The sequence below is a fragment of the Furipterus horrens genome, unplaced genomic scaffold, assembly GCF_987537825.1.
Source record: "Furipterus horrens unplaced genomic scaffold, mFurHor1.1.pri manual_scaffold_4, whole genome shotgun sequence".
Taxonomy (NCBI): domain Eukaryota; kingdom Metazoa; phylum Chordata; class Mammalia; order Chiroptera; family Furipteridae; genus Furipterus; species Furipterus horrens.
In genome coordinates, this window is record NW_028327174.1 from 177,225,413 (window position 1) to 177,234,913 (window position 9,501).

Genomic DNA, 9,501 nt, shown 5'->3' on the forward strand with positions numbered 1-9,501 from the left:
AAGACCAAAGTGAAGAAGGGGTAGGGGTGAAAAAGGTGAAGGGAAATATAGTCAATAATAGTGTGATAAGTTTGCGCAGTGACAGATGATTACTAAAATTAGTGGAATGATCAGGGTGTCAGGTATAAAAATGTTGAGTTACTATATTGTACACCTGAAACTAATATAATGAATATGATATTGTATACCAACTACACCTAAATAAACAAACAAGCAGATAATTCATTGCCCTTGATTCTTTTCCTTGGGCTTGTAATTAACAGGTTGTGAAAGATGAAGAGGAGGAGGAAGCCCTAGATTATTTTTCTTTATCACTGGGGAGATGGTGGTGGCTTTGGTCATGTAGGAAACCAGTTCTCAATGAGCTTACAAGCTATTGGAATAGAAAACTGTCATGTTATAAACTTCTAAACCACAGATAAATAGGTTTTGAACAGGCTGTTCGAACAAGTGCTGATTTTTGAGAGTGCTGTACAGCGCGTGACCTGGCGTGATTTGTAAATGCTGTCCCAGAGAACAACCACATATCATCAGATCAGCAGCATTTGGGGGTTCCACTTATTGCTCAGCTGACTGGTGTTGTCCTCTGCTCCCAGCAAAGGGGGAGCAGCGTCATGACACAGGACCTGTTCCCATCTGCCAATTCAGATGAAGGGCCAAGTCACAGGGTCAGTAATACCTCCTGGACAGAGATATGAGTTGAGCAGCTGTCCCTGACAGGCAAGCCAGGGCAGTTCCTCTTACCAAGGCAGCCAGGTCACCACAGGGAGTGTGAGGTCCCCTATGGTCAGAAGGGTGTCACGGCTATGGTGAAAGGGAGGCAGAGAGCCTGCTCTTGGTCCCTCACATAGATAGGAATCCAGGAATCTAGAAAGGAGGCCATTAAAGCCAGGATGGAGAATACTCCCAGCATGCCCTGTGACCAGAGGGATGGATCCTTGGTGCACTCAGGAGCCCTTGGGAGAAGAGATAGGAGCTGAATGGATTGCAGTCAAATCCTAGGTTGCAGGAGACACAGGTAAGGGAGACCTCAGATTATAGGATCTAAAAATCTTATGTTACCTTGGTTTCTTTCCCCTGGGTGCCTTCTCTGCATGACCCTTAGAAAATGCCCCTAAAAGAGCTCAATCCTTCATGATGTGACTGCTCTCGCTCTCTAGCTCAGGGTTTCTTCATCTTGGCACTGTTGACATTATGAACCAGATCATTGTCGTGGGGCTGCCCAGCGCATTGCGGGGTGTTTAACGGATTGCTGGCCTCTACCCACTAGATGCCAGGAGTGGCCACCCCTCCTCCCCTTGTGACAGACAAACATCCCTGGGAGACAGAATAGCCCCTGGTTGAAACCAGTTCTCTAGCTTTATTCTTTGCCTTTTCTGCCTGCATCATACGTGGCTCTGGTCACATCAAAGTACACGTGACTCCTTAAATAAGCAAAGCTTTTCCACATCCTTCCCACATCCTTGCATACCATAGATCTGCGCCCCTCCCCCATGCTTATGGAGCTTATGTTTGAAAACGCATCTCAAGCATCCCTTCTTTGAGGACATCGCCTGTGAGGCTCCCAGATGCCAGTGCCCTCACAGCATACTTCTTCTGGAGCCTTGGCTGCATGGTGTTTGTTTGTTTGCTTGTGATTGTCTCTCCCACTGGACTATAAGCTTCTTGAAGGAAAATCCTGGATCTCATTCATCTTTGCTCCCCAGTGCCTGGTTCATGGCCTGGCTACAAGGTGGGCTCAGTGAATCCTTGCTGAGTGATATCATTCAATGAATATCTAATGGCTGGTCACAGGACCTAAAATGCCCTAAGTCAAACGAGAACATCGTTTGCATCCTAATAAAGCAGGGAGATTAGTACTTCATCCTCAGGCAGCATAGCAGAATGTCTTCTTCTATGCAGAGAAAGGCCAAGTGATTATTATTTTAATCACCTAAGTGCTTGAGAGATGTAGGGGAGTTTCCTGCTAGGAAAACCCTCTTTCAGACTCTGCCCTTGAGAAAACATGAGTGTGGCTCCAATAGGGAGCACTTTTTCTTTGAAAGATGCTGAGGAAGGACCCTGACCCCAGCCAGACCTTCTACTTGTGTCCTTCTGGAGCAAGAGACTCAAGCAAGTCCTTCTTAAATGCAAATGTGATCCCTCCCCGTCCAGGAGCAGAGCCTGGCCCTGCAGCTCTCAGCACCCTTGACTATGGGACTTTCTCCAGCTTTCCCCCCAGCATTGTCAAAACGGGAACAGACTGCGCAGAAGGAACACGCTTGGTGCTGAGCCCGGAGTCAGGGCAATACGCGGCAGATCCAGACAATCTGCTCTGCTCCTCCCAAGGAGAGAGGAACGGCTTTTATGACTTGCTGACAACCAAGTCAGCTATGGGAAAATCTCTGGATGACCAAACTTAAGCAAAGCAAGAGACGCACACTCTACAATGATGCACCTTGAAAAAGAAAATAAAGAGCCTCTGGTTTTAAATGCCCAGGTTTTAGTGTGTGTGTGTGTGTGTGTGTGTGTGTGTGTGTGTGTGTGTGTGTGTGTGTTGGGAGTGGTGGTGATATGTATAAACTAAAAGAAAACTCATTGATTCTTAATAAAAAGCTGCCAAGTCCAACTTTAACCCAGTGCTTGAACTGCATTGGCATGTGCAACCCTCCACACATGCCCCTCACCCCCGCCCCCGCCTCTCTTGGACACCTTCAGTGACAGGGACTGCTCACTGTTAGTGACTCTGTCTAGCAGAAAGCTTTTGGTTACTCTGATGGCTTACCCTTTTGTCTTAAGTCCAATTGTTTGTTCCATTTGGAGCTGGTCCAATCCTTCTTCCCCAGGAACGATTTTCAGAGACAACTACTTTACCACCCAAATCTATTCTTCTGGCTAAACAGACCCAGTTCTTTCAACTGTCCTCCCTGTGACACAGTTTTGAGTCTCCTCCCTTCCTGATCACCCTTTTCTTGTCACCACAATAGGTAACATGAGCCCTAGTTGTCTGTAGTTCTCAGAGAGGGACTTATTCTGTTTGGATGAGTGTTTCAGAGGGCCGAGGAGTCACCGCTTTAGCAACGCACTTTGTAAAAGCACGATAGAAAGATTTCAAGCATGCAGGATACAGTCCACTTTCAGAATGTGACATCTCTGACATTTCTCATCACCTCTGACTTCATCTCTTGATACTTCTCCTCACAGGCCTCCTGGCACCTCTTGGCATGACACCTGTCAACAAGACGACTTTCTGTGCTACCACAGAAAGGACAAGGACCAAGGAGAGGAAGCTATCGAAGTCAGGTCATATATGGACATGAGACACACCATCTAATGGCTGAGTAGTTCAACAAAGGGAAGGGTGACCCCCGCTGGGAGCCAGCTCTCCAGTGCGAAAGTGTCAAGTACAGGCTCTTGGCAGGAGTGTCCTTGAGGTGACAGCATTCATGGATTGCTGGGGTTGGGACTGGGTGAGCCCAGTCTCACTCAGTCTTATGATTTCATGATTGTGGCAAAGATTCCATAATGGGGTTTTATGTGAAGTGGGGACTCCTGCGTGTCCTTGTGACAGTCCTGGGAGAGGGAACAGAAAGGTGGTTCCTTCAGTCAAACAGCTGTGGGGCTGGAGACTGAGCATACCTCAGCCATAGTCTGTGGCTGAGCTGAGCCCGAGAAGAGGGGACAGCACACACAGTGTGGTGACAGGTGAGGAGAGGAAGGGCATGATCCTGTCTCCTGTGTGTGACTTGGGACTGGAGTGTCCATGGGTCAGCCTTCTCTCTCAGGAGACCAGCTGGCCTTGCAATGAGTCTGGGAGTGCTTGCAATTCCAGAAAGTGTAGGCATACAGTGTGGGACATTGTCCTAGAACCATGTGCCACATTCCTGCACACCAGAGTGGCCACTGAAGTTATCATACATGTGGAATGTCAGTGTTTTCACACAATCCTAAACCTCTGACTTGGAGGGACATGTCTTTCCAGTCCAGCTTCTCAGAGGCTGGCACTCCCCACCCCAAGCTGTCACTCAGCCTCTCCCAGAATATCCCAGTGTTTGATTAAAGGATAGGATGGATAGGAACTACCGGCCACTGTCAGGTAGATAAATATCCCTCTCACCTCCCTGTTGCTTCCCTTTGAGTGACAGGAAGCTCATCATCTTCTGAGACAGGGTATTCCATCTCTGAATGACTTTGACATGAAATCTGTTTATTTCGGTGCCCAAAAGAACATCTTCTGATTAATCCCACATTATCTGGGGCATCAGATATTATTTATTGCTGTTGTTAATGATAAAGGTGAATAGCAACAGTTTGATGAGTACTACCCTGGACCAGATACTAGGTTAAGTACTTTACAAACTAAACACAAAGGTTGGGCTCACAAAAACTCCAAATCTCCCTGGATCACAGCTGAAAGGTCCCCCAGTCTTCACATTTCAGGTTGTGAAATCCAGGCTCAGCTCGTAAGCCACCAACCCTAGCTCTGTCATTAATAGATGAGAACAGAGTCTCCCTAAAGAAGGCCATGATCACAAGGATTGTGTGTTTTCCTGAGACTTTTCAGGAAGCTGGTCCTGTGGGAATGTAGTGAAAGGTACTAGCTTCCCCCAGGGTCACCCACAGAGCCTCCTTAGAACTTCCTACCCATTTAGTGCCAAGGGACTGGTCTGAAGATGGGTGCTCTGAGGAGTCCAGGAGAAATGGAGGGCCTTCTCTGGCCACCATGGACAGCAGAGAGAGGCAGTGACAGCCGGAGGTCAGGTTCTGTAGAAGCAGAGTTTGAGCCGGGCGCCAGGTACCTGTGGTTTACTGAGGGAGTGCTTCTCAGAAGAAACCTTTGAGGGATGGAGTTGGGGAGGTAGGACAGGGAAGAAAAGGGTTGAACACAGATGAGATCAAGGGCAGGCTACCATCTAAAACATAAGGGGTCCAGTTATATTTGCACTTCAGACAATCACGAGTAATATTTTTACACGTATGTTCAACAATTTGCATAGGACAAACTTATAACAAATATGTGTGCTTTGCTTATCTGAAATGTAAATTGAACTGGATATCCTGTATTTTTATTTCCTAAATCAGGCAACCCAGCCTAGGTTGGCCAATCAGCTCGGTTTGCTCCAAACTGAGGGACTTTCTAGGACATGGCACTTCCAGTGCTAAAACCAAAACAGGCACATGGGGTGCTTGGTCACCTAAATGGTGATCTCAGGTAAAGCCTGGCTTAGGCCTGATCTTTGGGGATGGGGTGGAAGTGGGTCTGGTGCTCTGGAGCCCAAAGCACCCTGCAGCATCACCCTGTCGATGTGAGGAGACTGCCCTTCTGTATCCCTGTTTCACTTGGTCATTGCCTGGACTGGTGGTGGTTGGCTGGTGGGTGTGGGGAGAAAGTTGTCACCTCCTGAAGAAGCAGCTGCTGTCTATGAGAGCAATTTCCCTGAGAAAGGCGCAGGGGTAAGTCATTAACAGGCAAACAGATCACTCTAATAGCAGCACGGGGCTAGGTGCATGGGCCCCCCCAAAAGGGGACTAGGGTTGGGCACCAAAGCATGCACTGCATTATGGCCTTCCAGCCCTGAGGTTCTGCTCAGCCTTTCAGGAGAAGGGGTGAGAGCTCAGCCTGACTCCCCTCCCACTGATCGACCACGCAGCTCCTCTGCTGGCTGGGTGCGTGGTTAACTCCAGCACCAACCAGCCTGGGACGTGCTGCATGCTCACGAAGTGCAATGAGAGTCCAGAGAAGGAGGGACATCATTTTTAATCGGGAAAAGAAGACCAGAACAGATTTCACACGGGGAGCAATGTCTGCACCAGGTCTTAAAAACAAGTGGGAATTTGGCAAGAGTCAAGGGCGGGGAGGCCAAGTGGTGGTGGTGGGGAAGATGTGGCCAAAGGCATGAAGGCCAAAGTCATGGAGGTCATGGTATAGATGTATGGCAATGTAACACGGTCTCCTCATGAAGTCCTCCAAGAAGCCATTACATGGGACTTTAATTCCTCTCTTACAAACCTATCCTGAAGCCAGTGAGCCCAGGCCATGCCAGGTTACAGATTCTGGGGCAGGTTTTGTCTGAACTGACAAAGCATCTGGCCCGTGCAAAGGGCTGAATGATTTATTTTATGTCCCAAGCTAATGCTCTGGAAAAGCACTGGTGGCCCTACTGACCTGGGGATGCCTGGGCACCTGGGGAACGTCCCAGCTCCTGGCGGGGGAGGCCCCGCCACCCGGCCCTGGCCCAGATCCATGGGAAGACAAGCTTCCTTCTCACCTTTCCAGTATATCCTGAAACCAGAAGCCCCATGACACTGGCTCCTCTGTCGCTGCTCTGGGATTTCAGCTCTGGCTGTGGCAGGATACCCACACTGCTGAGAAGCCTGAGAAGCTACTGGGACAAAGGTGCTGGGAAGGTCAGCCGAGGAGAGAGATGGGATCCATCCCAGATCAGTGTCCCCATTTCTGGGCTGAACTCGGCCTGGCATTGGTAGAGCTCAGCATCCGAGCCTCCCGCTGGCTCTGCAATTTCTTTTTAGTCCTTTGCTGAGGGAAACATGACCATTAAGTCCTTATTTCAACCACTTACTTGCTGTGTGACCATGAACATGTCAGTTGGTCATGTGAACCCTGTTTCACATCTACACTAATGATAAAAACATCAGCACTAGCAACCAACAGCCTTGTAGCATTTGCCACCTTTGAAAGCACATGGCCACATAAATTCTCTTATTTAAACTTTGCTGCAAATTAGGAAGTGGTGAGAGGGCAAGGTGGTGGTGTTATCTCTGTCTCAAGGAGGAATACATTAAATTAAATATAAGCAATGTGACTTGCCCTAATGTTCCAGCTGCTAGGCTCCCGGGCTTAGGGCTCCTGACTCTAGGACAGCAAGGAGACAGTAATCAGAGTCTCCAGGAAATGTCTAAGACAGACTCAGCAACTTTAAAGCCTTGATGATGGGGACCTGAGGGGCATTTGATTTCCATGAGCTTCCTGACACATATAGAAGCTGGGCTGAGGAGGGGAGGGCGTCCTACAATTGGCCCTGTTTCTGTTCCTATTGACTATAATCTGATGCAAATTGAAATGTCAGCCACCTTTGCCCTTAGAAATACAATACAAATATTTCACTCTGAAGCCACAGTCCACATGGATTTTTGGGAGGAAAAAAATAAGATTTGACAACATGGGTTTCTCTGGGCCCCTTAGGAGGTGAGAAGGAAGCAGCAGGGGCAGTGTGAGCTTTGGAGCCAGCATGCCATTTGTAGTTAGACCCATAGGTGTAAGTCCTGCTAAAGCCACTTACCAGCTCAGTACCCTCTGGCCTCCACCTCCTCACCTGTGAGTTGAGTGCAGGCAGGACCACCCCCAGCACCATGGTCAGGCTCTGGGTTTCCACGGAGCCTGCACAGCGCTCGACCACAGTGGGCACTTACTACCAGGTATTTCCATTGATTTGATTGTTTCCTGCTCCTTCTGCTAAGTGGATCATGAATCTATAAAGTATGAAACCCCCCCTTTCATCAAAATAAATCTGATAAAGTTAATCTGATAGAATTAACTTCTAAGCTAAAAAATAAAAACAAATAAAAAAGAAAAAAAAATGACTCTGCATCACACACACACACACACACACAACTGGAATGTCATGAAGAAGGAAGATCAGGCTGTGAGTCCCAGGTCCTGCTCAGATAAACTTGGCTATAATGGAGCTCCCGGATTGTGGTCTGTGTTTGCCACCCCTCCACCCCGCCAGCAGTGGCCGCAATGCCCACTCTGCTCTGTGAGGACGAGGCCCTGGGTGTCCCCAGAAAAACTCTGAAAACACAGCCTGCCAAAGACCTCTCATTCTGATTTCCTCTTGGGAAAAGAAAGGAAGGAAATCGGAGAAAGGAATGAAAAAGAAACAAGAAAAGAGGAAAAACGACGGAAGGCGGGAGGGATGGAGAGAGACCTGGTACAAGTGTGAAATCAAAATAATAGACTCAGGATGGTGAGATGCATGTGAGCAGAGTGTGACGTGGGCAACCCCCACAAATAGACCTTCTGTTAAAAATAGCCTTTGTCTAAATGTGGAAAGGGTGTAAATATAGTAGCGGTTTCAGCTTACTATGGAGCGCCCCAGCTCCAAGTAACAGAGGCTTATTATAGGACGCGTGCGTCAGCAGCGGGAGAGCGGAGCGCAGATAGACAACCCCGGGGTGTGGGTACAGTACCCTCCGCGCCAGATGCCCAGAGGGGTCAGCCGGCCGGCATCTCCCTGTTAGGAAGTGGGAGGTGCATTGCTTCGAAATGCTCTCACAGAACTCCGCTGGGCAGAAAACTAGCAGAGCTGGGGAAGGAAGGAAGGAAGGAGGGAAGGAAGGAAGGAAGGAAGGAAGGAAGGAAGGAAGGAAGGAAGGAAGGAAGGAAGGAAGGAAGGAAGGAAGGAAGGAAGGAAGGAAGGAAGGAAGGAAGGAGGGAGCTGTTAAGGATCTGGGGAGGATTTTCTTGGAAATGTCGCTCATTTTCATCGGGAGTCTCACCCGGCGGGGGGTTCACTGCCCATGGACTGCCCGCTCCTGGACACAGCAGGAAGCTTTCAAAGGAAGCCCCTGGAACTGCCAGCCTGTAGACAAACCAGTTTCCTCAGCTCTGAGCTCAGGGCACAAAACCCCTAGAAACCTTTGAAAAGTGCCAGGAAGAAATTTGATTCAAATCATAAAAAATGCCTGGGTTTTTACCTCCGTGTCTCTGGCATCACTTAGCAGGTGTGCGGGCAGGAGGCGGGACGGCTGATAGGACAGCTGCTGGGGCTGAGGGTGCTGGTCTCCTGGGCTGAAGCACAACCAAGGGAAACAATGGTTCTGTGAGAAGCGCACTGGTCTCCATTCTCATGATACAGGTGGCGAAGAGCTGACCGCCTGTGTCGTTGCTAAGACCTGCTCTGGCTCTGTGTCTCCCATCCAACCCCTTTCATGAGCCTCCTGATCTGTCACCCTTGACCCAAGCCATCTCTCCTCCCTGCTCACCACATGTTCCTGCATAGATCACATTGTTTCACAAACAGTTCAACACACAGACACAGACACACACACACACGCACACACACACACACACCAGTATTCAGTTAGAAGTCTGCAGCTCATTTCCAGCAATAGCCCTCACACTTGCTTTGTCCCCACTCTGGCCCCTTGCTCCCATTGTGTCCCTCTGTTTGCCAGGCTATATAGACTTCTGGCTCCTTCCTTTCACTTCCTAACTTCAACTTGCCCCTTGGATCTAAACCAGACCTGGCTCTTCCAGGTGGATCTTCAACTTCTTCTCAGACATGACTGGGGCTTGCTTCCTGGTTCTGCCAGCTTGGACAACCACTCCACTGATTAAGCTCTTGCCCCAGAGGAATGCCCTTATCATCTTTCACCTACACTACTCAAGACTGATCTTGTCCCTCCTGCCTCTCCCAAAAATCAGCCTTGGAAATCACCTTTCCAAAATGTAGGCCCCACAGTGCCACTGTCCCACTCAAAATGCTGGCCATGGCTCCC

General features: G+C 49.0%; 1 long non-coding RNA gene across 1 annotated transcript; it reads left to right on the forward strand.

The window, feature by feature from the left end:
* Positions 1-987: 987 nt before the first annotated feature.
* Positions 988-4,231, forward strand: LOC150013447 (uncharacterized). Its single transcript, XR_016510567.1, has 3 exons — positions 988-1,018; positions 2,155-2,479; positions 3,184-4,231. It is a non-coding gene; the product is annotated as an uncharacterized LOC150013447 (long non-coding RNA).
* Positions 4,232-9,501: the final 5,270 nt, after the last annotated feature.